Consider the following 17,860-nt stretch of genomic DNA (forward strand, 5'->3'; position numbering starts at 1 on the left):
AAGACAAGACAAGACAGACCTGTCCTACAAGAAATACTTAAGGGAGTACTTCAATCAGGAATAAAAGAACATTAATCAGCAATAAATAATCACCTAAAGTTACAAATTTCACAGGTAATAGTAAGCACACGGAACAAAAGAATATTATAACACCATAACTGTGCTATGTAAATTACTCTTAAGTAGAAACACTAAATGATGAACCAATCAAAAATAACTACAACAACTCTTCAAGACATAGTCAGTATAATAAGATACATATAGAAACAACAAAAAGTTTAAAAGCAGGGAGACAAAGTTAAGGCATATAGTTTTTACTAGTTTTCTTTTTTCTTGTTTGTTTGTTTATGAAAACAGTGTTAAGTTGTTATGGGGTTAAATTAACAGGTTATAAAATAGTATTTGCAAGCCTCATTGTAACCTCAAAACGAAAAACATACAATGGAAACACAGACATAAATGAAAAGCGAGAAATTAAATCATGTCTCCAGAGAAAATTACCTTCACTAGACGAAAACAGGAAGGAAAGAAAGAAGGGAGAGAAGACCACAAAACAACCAGAAAACAAATAACAAAATGGCAGGAATAAGTCCTTATTTATCAATAACAACATTGAATGTAAATGGACTAAATTTTCTAATTAAAAGACATAGACTGGCTGAATGGATGAAAAAACAAGATCCATTAATCTGCTGCCTACAAAAACACACTTCACCTATGAAGACACACTTAGACTGAAAATAAAGGGATGTTAAAAGATAGTGTATGCCAATGGAAATCAAAAAAGAGCACAGGTCACAATACTCATACCAGAAAATATGAATTTCAAGACAAAAACTCTGAGACTAAGAAAGTCACTAAATAATGATAAAAGGGTCAATTCAACTGGAGGATATAACAATTTTATACATATATGTGCCAAATACTGGAGCATCCAGACAGGTAAAGAAAATATTATTAGAGCTATAGAGAGAGATGGGTCCCATTACAATAATGACTGGAGATTTCAACAACCTACTTTCAGAATTAGAAAGATCTTTCAGTCAGAACATCAACAAAGAAACATCACTCCTAATCTGCACTATAAAAACAAATGGATCTAATAGATAATTACCAAAGATTTCATCTCAGAGATGCAGAATACACATTCTCTTTCTCAGCACTTTCTCTCTTCCTCTTCCTTGAGAATGAGTCATTATCAAGGATAGGTCATACGATATTTCACAAAACACGTCTCAATACATTCAAAAAATCTGAAATAATATCAAGCATCTCCTCTGAACACAATGGTATGAAAGCAAAAACAAATAACAAGAGGAATTCTGGACACTACAGTAACCACATGGAAATTAAATAATATGCTCCTGAATGACCAGTGGGTCAATAAAGAAATTAAGAAAGAAATTGAAAAATTTCTGGAAACAAATTATAATGGAAACACAATATACCAAACCTGTGGTATACAGAAAAAACAGTATTAACAGGGAAGTTTATAGCTTTAAGTGCCTACATCAAAAAAGAGAAAAAACTTCAAATGAACAATTTAACAGTGCATCTTAAAGAACTAGAAAAGGAAGAGCAACCCAAAGACAATATTAGTAGAAGAAAAAAATAACGAAGATCAAAGCAGAAATAAATCAAATTGAAATGAAAAACAACAATATGAAAGATCAATAAAACAAAAAGTTGATGTTTTGAAAAGTTAACAAGCTTGAAAAACTTTTAGTCAAACTAAGAAAAAAAGAGAGAAGACCCAAATAAATAAAGTCAGAAATGAAAAAGGGGGCATTATGACTAATCCTGCAGAAATTGAAGGATCGTTACTAGCTACTATCAGCAGCTATGTGACAATGAGTTTAAAAATCTAGAAGAAATAGACAAATCCATGAATACACACAACCTACCAAGATTGAACCCAGAGGAAATCCAAAGCCTTAACAGAACAATAACAAGTAACAAAATCAAAGCAATAATAAAATATCTCCCAGTAAATTAAAGCCAGGGACCTGATTGCTTCCCTGAAGATTTCTACCAAGCATTTAAAGAAAACCTAATACCAATCCTACTCAAACTATTCCAAAAAATAGAGGAGGAGAAAATACATCCAAACTCATGCTACAAGGCCAGTATTACTCTGATACCACAACCAAAGATACCTCAAAGACAATAAAACTACAGGCTATTATCTCTGATGAATATTGATGCAAAAATCCTCAACAAAATAGTAGCAAAATGAATTCAACAATACATTAAAAAGTTCATTCATCATGAAAAAGAGTGATTTATTCCTGGGATGCACGGATGGTTCAACATATGCAAATTGATCAATGTGACATATCATATCAACAGAATGAAGGATAAAAACCATATGATTATTTAAATTGATGCATAAAAAGCATTTGATAAAATTCAACATCCTTTCATGGTAAAACTCCTCAAAACTGGGGATAGAAGGAACATATCTCAATATCATAAAAGCCATATGTTACAGACCCAGAGATGATAATATACTGAATGGGGAAAAACTGAAAGTCTTTCCTCTAAGATGTGGAGCACAACAAGGATACTCACTATCAGTACTGCTTCTCAACATAGTACTATAAGTATTAGCTAGAGCAATTTGACAAGAGAAAGATAAGAAGGACATTCAAATTGAAAAGGGAGGAGTCAAATTGTCCTTGTTTGCAGATGATATTATCTTATATTTGGAAAAACCTAAAGACTCTACAAGAAACTAGTAGAACTTATATACCAATTCAATAATGTTATAGGATACAAAATCAACATACAAAAACCAGTAGCATTTTTATATGTCAACAACAGTGAACAATAAAAAAGGAAATAAAAAAGTCATTTCATTTACAGTAGCCACACTGATTGCTTTGGCTCTCTGTCCCCTCCCCCCCTAAATCTCATAGCAAATTGTAATTCCCAGTGTTGAAGAAGGGACCTGGTGGGAGATGACTGACTCATGGGGGTGGTTTCTAATGGTATACAGCATCATTCCCCCTAGTGCTGTCTCATGATAGAGTTCTTATGAGATCTGGTTGTTCAAAAGGGTGTAGCACTTCTCCCTTCACTCATTCTCTTTCCTGCCAGCCATGTGAAGATGTGCCTGCCTCCACTTCACCTTCCACCATTATTGTAAGTTTTCTGAGAAGCAGAAGCCTGTACAACCCATGATGTCGTGAGCACATTTAAACCTCTTTTCCTTATAAATTACCCATCCTCAGGTAGTTCTTTATAGCAGTGGGACAACAGACTGATATACATACATAAAATTAAATACCTAGAGATTAACTTAACAAAAGAGGTGGAAGATCTCTACCACAAAAACTATAAAACAATGATGAAAGAAATTAAAGAAGACACCCAAAAATGGAAAAATATTTCATCTTAATTGATTGGAAAAAATCAATATCATTAAAACATCCAGATTAGCCAAAGCAATTGACAGAGTCAATGCAATCTCTTTCAAAATACCAATGTCATTCTTCATAGAAATAGAAAAAAAAAATCCTAAAGTTTATATGGAACCACAAAAGTCCCAGAATAGCCAAAGCTATCCTAAGCAAAAGGAACAAAACTGGAGAAACTACATTACATTACCTGACTTCAAATTATACTACAGAGCTATAGTAACAAAAACAGCACAGCACTGGCATAAAAACAGACACATAGACCAATTCATCAGAATAGAGAACCCAGAAAAAAATCCATACCACTACAGTAAACTCATTTTTGACAAAGGTGCCAATAACATACACTAGGGAAAAGACAGCATCTTTAATAAATGGTGTGGGGGAAACTGGATATTTATATGCAGAAGAACGAAACTAGATCTCTATCTCTCACAATACACAAAAATCAAATAAAGGTCAATTAAAGACTCAAATATAAGACATAAACTGTGAAAATGAAAGAAAACATTGGGGAAATTTTTCAGGACATTGATCTGGGCAAAAATTTATTGAGCAATACCCCACAAGCACAGGCAACCGAAGCAAAAATAGACAAGTAGGATCATATCAAGTTAGAAAGCCTCTTCACAGCAAGGATACAATCAATAAAATGAAGGGACAACCCACAGAATGGAAGAAAATATTTGCCAACTACCCATTTAGGAAGAAGTTAATAATCAGAATATATAAGGAGCTTAAACAACTCTACAGGGAAAAAAAATCTAATAATTTAAACTATGGGCAAAAGATTTACTAGATGTTTCTCAAAAGCAGGCATACAACTGGCAAACAGGCATAAGAAAAAATGCTAAACATCGTTGATCAGGGAATGCAAATTAAAACTACAATGAGATGTCATCTCACCCCAGTTAAAATGGTTTATATCCAAATGACAGGCAATAACAAATTACGGTGAGGATGTGGAGAAAAGGGAATCCTTGTACACTGTTGGTGGGGATGTAAATTAGTACCATCACTATGGAGAACAGTTAGAGGTTCCTTAAAAAAACAAACGTTGAGCTACCCTCTGATCCAGCAATTCCACTACTGAGTACACACAAAACAATGAAATCCGTATATTGAAGAAATAGCTGCACTCCTATGTTTGTTGCAGCACTTTTTATAATAGCTAAGATTTGGAAGCAACCTAAATGTTCATCAACAGATTAATTAGTAAAGAAAAAGTAATACATATACACAATGGAGTATTATTCAGCCATAACAAAGAATGAGAACCAGTCATTTGCCATGTAACTTGAGACTATTACGTTAAGTAAAATAAGCCAGGCAAAGAAACACAAACATCATGTATTTTCACTTATTTGTTGGATCTAAAAATCAAATCAATTGAACTCATGGACATAGTAGAATAATGGCTACCAGAGGCTGGGAAGGGTAGTCGGGACATAGAGAGGAGGTGAGGATGTGTAATGGGTACAAAATAAATAGAATGGATAAGATCTACTATTTGATAATAAAAATAGTAATGACTATAGACAATAATAACTGGATTGTACAATTTAAAATACCATAAAGAGTGTAAATGGATTGTTTGTAACTCAAAGGATAAATGACTGAGAGGAGGAATAACCCATTTTCCATGATGCACTCATTTTACATTGAATGCCTGTACTAAAACATCTCATGTACCCCATAAATATATATACCTACTATGTTCCCACAAAAATTAAAAATTAAAATTAAAAAGAACTGTGGGAGAGTCAGCTGTAAGAGAAAGGAGCTATCTCCACTGGCTTGTGTCCTTAAAGAACCTCATATCCTTTTTGGGAGCTTGGGAAACAACAGAATCTAATTACTGATCTATTTTCCCAGCTACACTATGAGTTCCTCAAAATAAGAGGCCATGTTTGTTTCCTTTGCATTCACAGTGCTATCACAGTTCTTGGCACATATTAATTACTTAACAATGTATGTGAAAGAATGGAAGGTAATAATATAGAATATGAGAGAAAGAGAAAAAATGGAAATGAATTCAATTGGAATAAAAGAGAGACATAGAACTGCATAAACATAACATACGATGTAGGAATACACTGTAACTTACCACAGACAAAATATAATAAAAAGATAAGAACATAAAATGATTAAAAAATTGACTTATATTAAGTCAAACTATGTGGTAGGCACTCTATAGAATTATATGAATCTTGACAACTACTCCATAGGGTGCAGTTAATTATGTACATTTTGCAAATGAGGGGACATGTGTAGAGGAACTCAATACCTTGCACAATCCTCAGTCAAGTTATTTCCAAGAATTAGGCTCTTCCCAGTATAACAATTTACATCTACATATTTTAAATACGTATGGCTGCCAGAATGATAACAGATTATGCTGAGAGCCAAAGTATCTCAGAGGTTAGCATATATATATATATATATATATATATACACACATATATATATTCAATTAATCAGCCTTTGTTTAGTGGCACATAGTGGCAGACATGATGTTATGCATGGGAATAAATAAGTATAAAGACTCAATAATTGAAGTTAAAGAGCTGAAAAATCTTACATAACGGAATAAGTATACCTCTAGAAGGGGAAACAAAATGCCATTGAAGAGATATTTATTCAATTATTCATTAATTCCTTCATTCAACATTTATTCATTCACCCATCCAAAATTGTATTTGAGTGCCTACAACATATCAGACACTGTGTCAGGGTTAGAAATTATCAGTGAACAAAGCAGATAATATCACTACCTATAAGGAGCTATCATTCTGGAAAAAGGCTATGGAAAAAACTGAATCAAGGAAGAGAAATAGGATACAGAGCAGGAGCAAAGGTGAAGAAAGAAAAGAACCTAGGTAACAAAGGAGATCTTTCCTTCAGTTATAGCAAGTCCTCACCTAAACTTGCACAACATGAAGACTGAGTCCTTAAAAGAACAAGAGTAGCTATACTCACATCAGATGAAATAGACTTCAAGTCAAAACTATAAAGAGAGACAAAGAGGGCTATTTTACAATGATAAAGAGCTCGATTCGACAAGAGAATATAACAGTTGTAAATATCTATGCACCCAATATTAGAGCACCAAAATATACAAAGCAAACATTAGCAGTCATAAAGAGAGAGATTGACTGCAATACAATAATAGTTGGAGATTTCAGCACTCCACTTTAGCAATGGATGAGTCATCCAGATAGAAAATCAATAAGAAACATTGGAATTAAATTACATTTTAGACCAAATGGACCTAACTGACATTTACAGAACACTCTATCTAACAGCTACAGAGTACATATTATTCTCACCAGTAGTACATGGAACATTCTCTAGGATAGACCATACATCCATACATTCGGACAAAAATAATACCCCAAAATTCAAAAAAAATCAAAATTATATCAAATATCTTTTCAGACTACAATCGAATAAAACTAGAAATCAGTAACAAGATTAATTCTGGAAACTGTGAAAATACAGGGAAAATAAATGACTTGTTTCTAAATGACCAATGGGTTTATGAATAGATTAAGAAGAAAATTTAAAAATTGTGAAACAAATAAAAGTGGAAACACAAGATACCAAACCTACAGTATATAGCAAAAGTAGCACTGAAAAGGAAGTTTACAGCAATAAATACCTATATCAAACAGGTAGACAAACTTCAAATAACCTAATAAAGCACATAAAAGAATTCTAAAAGCAAGAACAAACCAAACCCCAAAGTAGTAGAAGAAAATAAATAATAAATAGCAAAGGAGAAATATGAAACTAAAAAAAAAACTACACAATATAAACATTTAGTTTCATGAAAAGATAAATAAAATGGACACACCTTTAACTAGACAAGCTAAGAAAAAAGGGAAAAGACTCAAATAAATAAAATCAGAGATGAAAAAGAAGGCATTACAGTTGACACCACAGAAATACAGAGGACCATTGTGAACCACAATATGCCAACAGATTGGGATATCTAGAATAAATGGATAATTTCCTGAATACATATAACCTACCGAGATTGAACCATGATGAAATAGAAAGCCTAAACACATCAATAATGGGTAAAAAAAAATTGAATCAGTAATAAAAATTCCTCAACAAAGTCCTGGACCAGATGAATTTACTGTTGAAGTCTACTGAACTTTTAAAGAAGACCAGTACCAATTATTCTCAAACAATTCCAAAAAATTTAAGAGAAGTGAATTTTTCCAAACTCATTCTACAAAGCCATCATTACCCTGATACAAAAACCAGACAATGACACAACCAAAAAGAAAGTACAAGCCATTATCCCTGAGAAACATAAATGCAAAAATCCTCAACAAAATACTGGCAAACTAAATTCCACAACATATCAAAAAGATTTTTAACTACAATCCATTGGGATTTATCTCAGGGATGCAAGGATGGTTTAATACCACATCAATAGAATGAAGAACAAAAACAATATGATCATTTCAATAGATGCTGAAAAAGTATTTGATAAAATTCAACATCCTTTAAGAACAAAAATTCTCAACAAATTAGTTATATAAGAAACATCTGTCAACACAATAAAGGCTGTATAAGACAAACCCACAGCTGATGTCATACTAAACAGGGAAAAATTGAAATCTTTTCTTCTAAGATATGAAATAAGATAATGTTGCCAACTTTCACATTTTTATTCAACACAGTACTGGAAGTTATAACCAGAGAAATTAGGCAAGAGAAAGTAACAAAGGGATCCAAATTGGAAAGGAAGAAGTCAAATTGTCCTTGTTTGCAGATAACATAATAATCTATTTAGAAAAACCTAAAGATTCCACTGTGCACACCCTTTCCCCCCAAAAAAAGCAGAAACTGAAAAATGAATTTAAAGAAATTTGCAGGATGCAACATCAACATATAAATATTGGTGGCATGTCTATATGCCAATAGTGAACAATCTGAAAAAGAAATGAAAAAGCATTTTTCATTTAAAATACCTACCAAAGAACAAAATACCTACAAATAAATTTAACCAAAGAGTTAAAACATTGTTAAAATGAAAAGTATAATACACTGATGAAAGAGATTGAAGAGGACACAAAACAATAAAAAGATATTCCATGTTCATGCTTAGAATAAATAGTATAGTAGAAATGTCTATACTACCCAAAGTGATCTACAGATTCAATGCAATCCTTATCAAAGTATCAATAACAACCTTCACAGAAGACACATATATTTATGTGTTCATCACGGCACTATTTACAATAGCAAAAACAGAATCCAGCTAGAGGCTCATCAGTGGTGGGCTGGATAAAGAAAAGTGTGGTACATTAATACCATAAAATACTACACAGCCATAAAAAATAAAAATCATGTCCTTTGCAGCAACACAGATGCAGCTGGAGGCCATCATCCTAAGCAAATTAATCCAGGAATAGAAAACCAAATACTACAGGTTCTCATTTATATGCAGGAGCTGCACAACGGGTAAGCTTGGACATGAAGATGGCAACAACAGACAATGGAGACTACTACCATGGGGACCACAGGTTGAAAAACTTGCTGTCTGGTACTAGCTCTCTAATTGGGTGGCTGGATCATTCCTACACCAAATCTCATTGGCATGCAATTTATCCATGTAGAAAACTTTGTACACTCTGGGAAGCTAAAATAAAAGTAAAAAACAAAAATAGAACAAAATCCTAAACTTCTCATGGAACCATAAAAGAACCCAAATAGCCAAACAATCCTGAGCAAAAGAACAATGCTGGAGGCATCAGACTATCTAACTTCAAAATATACTACACAGGTAGTTAATTAAAGCAGCATGATTATGGCATAAAAACAGACACATAGACCAGTGGAACAGAAGAGAGAATCCAGAAATAAGTTCACATATTTGCAGCCATCTTATTTTCTACAAAGACTCCAAGAAAATACATTGGGGAAAAGACAGTCTCTAATAAATGGTGCTGGGAAAATATGGATATTCATATGCAGAAGAAAAAAACTAGATTCCTATTTCTCACCATATACAAAAGTAAATCATAATGAATTAGAGACCTAAATGTCAGAGCCGAAACTATGAAACTACTAGAGAAAAACATTGGGGGAAAACGTTAAGACATTGGTCTGGACAAAGATTTTCTGGATAAGACCTCAAAAACACAGGCAACGAAAGCAAAAACAGACAAATAAGATTATATCAAGCTAAAAAGCTCCTTCACAGCAAAAGAAACAATTAACAGAGTGAAGAGACTACCTACAAAATAGGCAAAAATACTTGCAAACTATCCATCCAGCAACAGATTAATAACCAGAATGTAAAGAATTCAAACAACTTGAGAGCAAGGAAACAACCTGTTTTTTAAAACGGGCAAAGAACCTAAATAGGCATATTCAAAGGAAGATGTACAAATGGCCAATAAGTATATAAAATCCTGTCATTTGCAGAAACATGAATGAACCTGGAGGACATCATGTTAAATGAAATAAGCAAAGCACAGAAAGAAATATATCGCATGTTCTTGCTCATATGTGGGAGTTTTCAAAGCTGGTCTTATGGAGATAGAGAATAGAATGCTGATTACCTGAGGCTGGGAAGGGGAAAGGGGAGGGATGAATGAAGAGAGACTGGTTAATGGGTATAAAAATACAGTTAGGCAGAACAAATAAATGCTAGTGTTTGACAGCACAATGGGGGAGTATAGTTAGCAAGAATTTATTGTATATTTCAAAATGGCTAGAAGAGAAGATTTGGAATGTTCCCAACACAAAGAAATACATGTTTGAGGTAATGGATATCCCACTTACCCAGATTTGATTACACATTGTATGCATGTATTAAAATATCATGTGTACCCCATAAATCAGTACCATTACTATGTATCAATAAAAATGCCTATGCAGAGCATATTTGTTCAGTCATTCACTGACTCGTTTGCCATTCATTCATTTATTTGAAATACGCATTTGATTGCCTAGCCTACATACAATGTGCCAGGCACCGTATCAAGGCTCAAAATAATCAGTAAATAAAACAGATAATAGGCTGGGCGTGGTGGCTCACGCCTGTAATCCAAGCACTTTGGAGGCCAAGGCAGGCGGATCACCTGAGGTCGGGAGTTCAAGACCAGCCTGGCCAACATGTTGAAACCCTGTCTTAATTAAAAAAAAAAAAAACAAAAACAGATAATATCGCCACCTTTGAGGAGCTGTCATGCTAGGAAAAAGGGCTTTGGAAAAAACTAAAACAAGAAAGAGCAATAGGTCACAGAACAGAAACCAAGATGAGGCAAGGGGGATGTCTAGGGAGCAAGTTGAAAGAGGCTTTCTCCCTCAGGGATGTGTGAGTCCTCACCTAAGCTTACAGGACCTTGAGAGTGACCACCTCCTCGAAGCCTGTGCCATAGGTGCCTGCCTCACTCTGGTCCTAGTCCTGATAGGAAGGCACCTGAAATAGAGGGTTGCCATTTTGCATCTAGTGGTCAAGTAAAGTCTCACTAAGATGTTGCCATTTGAGTAAAATCTTGAGGGAGGGGAAGGGTGTAAACCTGAAGGTATCTGGTGAAAGTGTGTTTTAGGCAGAGGGAACAGCAGAGCAAGGTGAGGTAGGATGAGTACCCTGCATATTCATACTTGTGCCGTCACCCACTACTTTTCTGTGTGCACATTATACTTCAATAAATGTCAACTTAAAAAATTAAATGCTACCCACTTCTGTTACTGCCACCAAAGACATGTCAGCCTTGCTGCGTCCCCTGTTCTGCCCAATAGCCCATGGTTCACAGCAGTCTCCGCGGGGATCTGTTCCTGAAGTGATAAAGAGACTGGATCTGAGGTAATAATAGAAAAGTTCAGTGACCAAGAGAACAGCACAGATAGAGGTCAGAGTGTGAGCGGTGAAGGTGTTGGCCATTATTCAGGGTGTGGATAAATTAATGATACTTCCATGGAATTTTTCACTCTGACCTGTGTTTGAAAAGTTTCCTCCTCATCCAAAGATACTATAGTAATTTCATTTTTTGTTACATTCACAATAAGACATTAAAGACAATGTTTTGGCTTCAATTCTTTTTCAAAATTTTAATAGCACAGACAGATCTCATCATTACATAATTGTAGGCTTCTCAGGTAAAGGATTTTTTATATGCCTGTGGGCAATTTGTACTCAGAACCTGCTATTTTGCAGTGGAATTGGGAAGATATTACACATTGGAGGAACTGAATCACTGTTTTACTGGATGCCAGAATGGTTACCTTAACTACATAATTTAGATGGTTAGTTTGTTTTGATTCAGAAAGAGGGAAAGCTGGGGTGGAAGCGACAGTTGTGGCTGAAGATGTTATTGATAACTTTCTTACCTGGATTGATGATTATATGAGAATTATCCTTGTTCTCAGAAGATGTAAGTTGAAGTATTAAGGTATAAAATTGGATGATATTTGTACTTTTTAAATGGTTCCCAAAAAATAGAGAGAAGAAGAGGGAGAAAGAGAGACAAAGAAAAAGAGGTATGACGTAGTAAAAGATGTATATTTCTTGAATGGGATTGGTGGATACATGAGTAATTATTTTGCTATTCTTTAATGTTTTCTTTTATGTTTCAAAATGAGAACAAAAGAGAGGTTTTTATTAACTCAGTCAAAATTATAAGACACAGTTGAACAAGAATAAAAATACTGAGTAAAGTTGTGAAAAGTGTTCAAAGATAATCCATGTTAGTAGGCATGAAATAGTTAAAGGAAAAAGAATAATCTCATTAAGCTATAGCCAGCTGGGGCTGGCTGGACTGGGTCATGGGGACAGGGTTATGATATGTCACTGCCAAGCAGATAGTAATTAGAAAGTGATGATTGTTTGCAGAATAGGATAATTTGCTTGAGGTAGATTTCTGTCTAAACAATTCTCTTGCTATCACATTCAAGACAAAATTCCTCCCCATACTGCCGTGGAGGGAAGCAAATGCATACAAGCAATTTTGAAGCACATGCACTGGAGGAAAAAGAAACTATTTCTAGATTATATGGCCTAGACTTTAAAAAAAAAAAATAAATAGCTAGAGGTAAAGGAAAATACAGCCACGATGTGACACACTTGAACTCTGAACTTGGAGTAATTGCAGATGGAAAAATTGAGTATAAAATCATCAAGCCAGAATGATTTACAATGTGACCTAGAAGGAAATCAGCAGATGAGCTACTTGGATTCAATGTGAGAGTAGGAAAGGTGGAAGCAGACACATCGTCTATCCTCTTCCCAACCTCTTTTTCCCCTGCCTCTTTTGGCTCCCATTCCCTCAACCTTCCAATTACTGCCAGTGAGATCAGAGGGGCAATATCTATTTGAGTGGTAGATCTTATCAAGAAATGGTGTTATAGCATAGTTTTGTTATTTTATATTTTGACAAACATGTTGCAATGTTTCCATCACTGCAAAGTAAGTGGAATGATAAAGCTTTTCAAAGTTCATCTAGCTGATTTCCATAGAATACAAGTTTTGTCTATCACATTATTAAAATTGTTTTTCTCCCTGAGGACATCATCTATTTAAATAGCTGAGAACACATTGATTTTATGTAGTTATTTCTGCATAAAGCAACAGGGAGAACTGGTTACATATAGTAGAAATATATTAATAGTATACCCACACATATGTATACATACATACACATACATAAACACATACACATAGATTTTATATTACATTCTAGAGTATAAACTTTCACCTTAACACATTCCTTTTTTTATTATCAGGAAAGGTAGCATTGTACTAATTGCCTGACAGTTGTGGTCAATAATGGGTATCCAAGCGTCCAGATAGACATCTTTTACCCAGTAATGTGGAAGCTAAGGCTGAATAAACAACTATTAGAGAGAACTTTGAATAGAAGGGAAATGTACAGAGAAAGGGAGAAATGACGTTACAGTAAGGCAGCGAAGGAAGGATATTAGGTTGCTGATGACGACAAATGCTCTGGAATCTGAGACCCTAACTCCAGTCTCTGTAGAGGCCTGAAGAGACACGACCGAACACAACTTGGCTGCTTTTTAGTCAATGGCCTATGTTGAAATGTGTCAGTGCGAAAATTAATATGATCAACTGTGTTTTTTTAAAGAAGGATATTATTAGAAATTATAAGTTATCTCCACTGGTAATTTCTCTCAAGGAGCTATATCTACTAAAAGGAAAAGCCAGATACAACGTCCTGTAGCAGCATTATTTAATAATGCTCATGACACAAACCTAGGCATACTTCATGCTCCAATTTCAGTCAAATATAAATGATTTCTTAGCGGACTCTCTTCATTCCATCCATTTTTAAGGGTATCTTAGGTCATAATGAGAATGATCATGTTCCCTTTACTTTGATACTCAATGAATCCAACCTTTGGCCTTTTTGCTCATCCATGGAAAAATCACAGCCATATAAGAAGCTGAAATTGAGCCAGGAGCACTCTAGAGGTTTAAACAGTCTTTTTTTCTTAAAAGGCACATTTCTAATGCTTTTTAAAACTAAAATTTTATTTCTCCAGTAGATAATTCCAACAAATCAGATGAAATGTCTTGTCTCATAAATGAAACAGTTAACCACCATGGCACATGTATACCTATGTAACAAACCTGCATGTTCTGCACAGGTACCCCAGAACTTAAAGTATAATAAAAAATAAAAATAACAGTGTATCAGATATGTATAAGTGAACTTTGTTCTATATAAATAAGGTGGCACTTTACTATACAACAATAGGGCATGTGTAAATGAGGAGAAACATTTATGATGTATGCCACATTCACCCAACATCTTCAGAATCCTGTCATAAATTGGCTGGGCGATGATAGGAGGAAGTAATGGTTATCTCCACTCTCTTACCCCAACCTCTCAACCCAAACCAACATCTTGGAGAAAAGGATTTAAACACAAACTTAAGGGAAAAATAAAGCAGAAGAGAGCAGAGAGAGGAGAGAGGGGAAGAAAGAACAGGAGGCCAGTGAAATCAATCTTCAGTATCCTTTCCCTGACTTCTGTGCTAATGTCTCGGCCCCTATTAAAGTCTTCCAGCCTCCTTCACAAATATTGTTTCCTGAATTATAGATTCTGTTCCCTCAGCATTTTAAAAAGTGGACCATTACTTATGATTTTGTTATGAGCTATTGAAAAAATAAGGCTTAGAAACTGAAATATGCATTTGTAGGAAATGTGCCAGTTCACATAATGAAAGATAGTTGAAAAACATGTGTCCGTGGGATGGTAACAGCTTTGAGTTGGCTCCAAGCCCAGCGTTGGCACTTTCTAGCTGAGAGAGCTTAGGGGCAAGTGACTCAATCCCTCTGGGTCTCAGAACTCTCATCTATAAAATGGGGGGATGATAATACCTGCTTTAAAAGGGTCGTTTCAAAGAGTAATTGAAGTGATGTCTGTAAAGTATCAGTTGTACTTGCCTAAGAACGTATTAACCAATGTTAGTCCCTGATCTCCGTTATCTCCCTTTTCTTTTCCAGCGCTTTCTTTTCCTTTACCTTTCCTCCCCTTCCTACCCCTTTCCCGTCCTTTACTACAGCAAGGAAAACAGCAGTGGGTTCTGTATGTGAGACCAGCACACACACCAGGCCCCTGATGTTTGCTTGCATAACATTGCTCAGATTTTATGTGCTGCCCCAGACTCTCTTTGGCTGCACTTGTGTCTTGGGCCCTTGGCTCTCAGCACTTGAAGAATTCTAGATGTTGCTGTTATGACTGCCACTGTAGCCTCGACCACTGCTCCTTCATCTTCTGTCATCTCCAGCTGTCTCTCCCTCCCTTAAAGTGGGCTCTGGGCTCCAGAACTGTCCCTGTTGGACTCATCATAGCAGTAGCCCAGACCAGACCACAGGAGACCCACGTAGGCTGTCACTCCTTACACTGCTTCCAGAATCTGAAGAAGAGCTATTAGCAGGCATGGGCGCTGGCTTCCTCAGGAGCTGCCTGAAGGGATCAGGTGATGTAACTTCCTGTGAGCATAAACTTTGGCCACACGAAGCAGAAAATAGGATGAAGGAAACACATTCGTTCCTCTCCCGTCCTTCCTCCAATAGTCTGAATAGCCTGTGCAGTGACCTCTTGAGGCCACATGACTAGTTATCCTCAGTGAAGCAATCTCCTGCTCAATAATGTGTCACATTGTTTTGTGTTGCTTTCCCCCATCCTTCCATATCTCACTTCCCTTTCCCCCTCATTCTTGTTTCTCTAGGATTGAAGCTTCCATGAATGCATTACCAATTAAGCCTTGCATAGTTGGTAGGGTTCAAAGGAACCTGAGCTAAGATACTTGTGAACTACATTTTCCAGGATCTCTTGCCAGCTGTCTTCTGGATGGATTTGGTGAAATAGGAGGAACTAATGGGAGGCAGAAGAGAAGGAGAAGAGAAAAGCCAGGTTGCCCTCACTCTCCACTTCAGGGATAGCTCAGAGGTAGTGGCCGTGAGTTTTCCCAGGGTCCCTCTGCCTCTGGAGTGGGAATAGATGCTGCTGTTAGTCATCTTTGAGTTGCCTCAGTACCCCATTTTACTTTTGGAATCATTTTCTCCTCTTAAATTTCCCCTTTTAAATCATCTGACATGGTGTCTTTATTTTTTCTGACTGTACCCTAAGGTAACACACAACAATAAAAAGTATTATTTTATTCATCTGTGTTTGTGGTTTGACCAAAATTATTCTCTTCTTCCACAAGATTTAATATTTATAGGCTATATTTGTATTTCTAAAAATATTCTAAAAATCAATAACAAAAGAACACTGGGTTTTTGACTACTTCAAAGGAATGATCATAAGACAGTTCTATGGGCTATCAGGAAAGACATCAAATTGTTTTAGCAGTTTAAATGATATTTGATATTTAAAATAAGTAACCCTTTCCTAATGGTTATATCTCCCAGTTAATACCAGAGCATGTCCCACAGTCACCTTGTAAGGTGCCTGTTTCTCTTATTTCTTCACAATGGCTACTGATCTGGCTGTATGCATCCTGGGCCTGGTGGGTGGCAAATTAGTGATGTTAGAATGTGCAATTATTTGGTCAATGGGACTCAAATTGTATTTGTTTCCATATCTCCCAAGGCGCTTATGAGAAACAAAACAAACATCTCCCCTCACCTCCATTCCAGGTTGCTATTAAGAACACATATATTTTCCTTCTGCAGGGTATACCATATTTCTAAAATTGACCCTCAAGAGCTTTGCATTTATAATGAACGCTCTGTAATGGCTCAGCAACAACTTCTGGGGTCTCCTTCGATAACACTGCATGGGATAGCACAAACATCACGCCAGAGATAGTTAAGTGTCTAGGTGCAGGGACATAGGCAGACAGCCTGGCCCCGAACTGGGGAGAACAAAGGCTGCTCTCCTGGACGGTGTAAAGGGGAACACACATGGTATGTGAGTGCCCATTCACAGTCCCCTGGCAGTCAGGGTAACAACATTGTGAAAGAGAGCTTGAGGACAGCGAATTCTTGCAACAATTTGTTTTTTCCTGCCAGGTTTCATGTCTTCCATACACCCTGTAAAACTGAGCTTTATAGTTTCAAAAACCTTTTCCCAGTGATTGTCTGCACAACAGACTCAATGCTACACCCACACTGGAGAGGCAGCCTGAGCCAACATGTGACATCCTTTGGGTGGCAGAAGTATATGAGTTCAGGGCTTCTCTCCTCCCGCACCTTATGACTTCAGTCCACAGATACCCTGTTGTTTCCCACGATCCAGAAAAGATGATGCAACCAGAATGCCTTGGTCTGGCATCTCATGACAACAGGCAAGGAGAAATTTGGGCCTCTGGATTTCCGAGATCATACCTTATATCATCAGCAACCTCATGCAGAAATATTCCACCTAGACAGGAATGAGCCCATACATACTACTTTTATATATTAGTAGACTACTGAAATACTTCTGCATTGATTGGAAGCCAGCAGTGTCTCCATGTCTCCTGAATGCCCCACACAACCCCAGTCACCGACTCATGTAGGACACATCGACCAAATCTTCCCATGATCCACCAACTCAAAGATTCACCACAGCCATGGCAGGAGGCCTCCAGCACCCTGTAATAGCATGAGAATGGAGTCTATGCTGATTGACTGGTTGTCATAACAACTACTAAATATTTTTAATATAGCTTCTGCAGAGAAGGCACAAGATACTTAAAACCAGGATGATTCATCTCAGAAGTTTGTTTCTTTGTCCAGGCAGCTGGAGTGTCTGAGAATTTGAGTCCACCAGGATAGCTCTTCTCAGCTGCCAAAAGATGTTACAGGTTGCAGATCCTGCATTTCCTCTGGTGGGTTGAGATAAGGCTTGTCCAGCTTCTGTCTAAAACTTAGCATTATATGACTAGATTCCTGCCCTGGACACCATTCAGTGAGCTTTTCAGAGCACCTTCCCTGCATGGGTGGTTTTGCAGCTCCC

The 17,860-nt window shown here is 36.2% G+C and overlaps 1 protein-coding gene across 5 annotated transcripts in view; it reads right to left on the minus strand.

Moving 5' to 3' along the window:
* The window catches only part of GRM1 (glutamate metabotropic receptor 1), a 424,684-nt gene that overhangs the window by 57,924 nt on the left and 348,900 nt on the right, over positions 1–17,860 (minus strand). The window lies entirely within an intron of this gene.

The sequence above is a fragment of the Sapajus apella genome, unplaced genomic scaffold (assembly GCF_009761245.1).
Source record: "Sapajus apella isolate SASKATOON/1434 unplaced genomic scaffold, GSC_monkey_1.0 scaffold6, whole genome shotgun sequence".
NCBI lineage: Eukaryota > Metazoa > Chordata > Mammalia > Primates > Cebidae > Sapajus > Sapajus apella.